Source organism: Psammomys obesus, unplaced genomic scaffold (genome assembly GCF_907164565.1).
Source record: "Psammomys obesus unplaced genomic scaffold, mPsaObe1.curated_primary_1811, whole genome shotgun sequence".
NCBI classification, from domain to species: Eukaryota; Metazoa; Chordata; class Mammalia; order Rodentia; family Muridae; genus Psammomys; species Psammomys obesus.
Genome location: NW_026590405.1, coordinates 6,635,955 through 6,636,624, shown reverse-complemented (window position 1 = coordinate 6,636,624; position 670 = coordinate 6,635,955). Strand labels below are relative to the sequence as shown.

The window sequence follows — 670 nt, the reverse complement described above, 5'->3', positions numbered from 1 at the left end:
GGGCCCTTGCAGAGTGAGATGAGAAGGCAGTTGGTGCAGAAGATATCGTTAGGAGACAGTTGAGCCAGGAGAAGCCAAGCAGAGCTGATAGGCTAGAACAGTTGTTATAGTTTGGAGCTGCTGGTATTGGGAAAGGTGGGAGAAGGAAGGTACTGTTTAAGCAGACTGTCGGGGAACTGAGGGAGGAACAGTTGAAGGGGCTGGAAACTGGGAAGAGGGCTGGCTAGGAATTAAAAGAACTGGTTACTGTTCTAAAATAGCCATTTTACTAGTGGTGCCCAACACGGGGCTCGAACCCACAACCCTGAGATTAAAAATCTTTTGCTCTACCAACTGAGCTAGCTGGGTGTTTTAAGGTCTGAGACATGTAAGGGGCTTGGTCACAGTCTCTTTGCAAATGACCATACCTTCCACCATTAAAACACCATGCATTTTGAGATCTAAAACCTTTAGCTATGGCTTGTCCAATTATGGTGGCATTATGTATGCTAGAGCCACTATGGGTCACCTCCCTGACCCATTCCATAGGTGCTGCCCTCACCTTTAATGGCCTAACAACCTTTTTGCATTCTGCATTCCCATTTTCAAATGCCAAGGTCTCAATTAGCACTTGTTTCAAATCAGGGTCTGAGATGGCTTTGTTCACAGCTGAAACTAATCTTTGTTAGTC

At 45.8% G+C, this 670-nt stretch overlaps 1 non-coding gene across 1 annotated transcript; it reads right to left on the bottom strand.

Annotated features, from left to right (window-relative positions):
* Nucleotides 1–275: 275 nt before the first annotated feature.
* On the bottom strand, nucleotides 276–348 carry Trnak-uuu (transfer RNA lysine (anticodon UUU)). Its single transcript has one exon. It is a non-coding gene; the product is annotated as a tRNA-Lys (tRNA).
* Nucleotides 349–670: the final 322 nt, after the last annotated feature.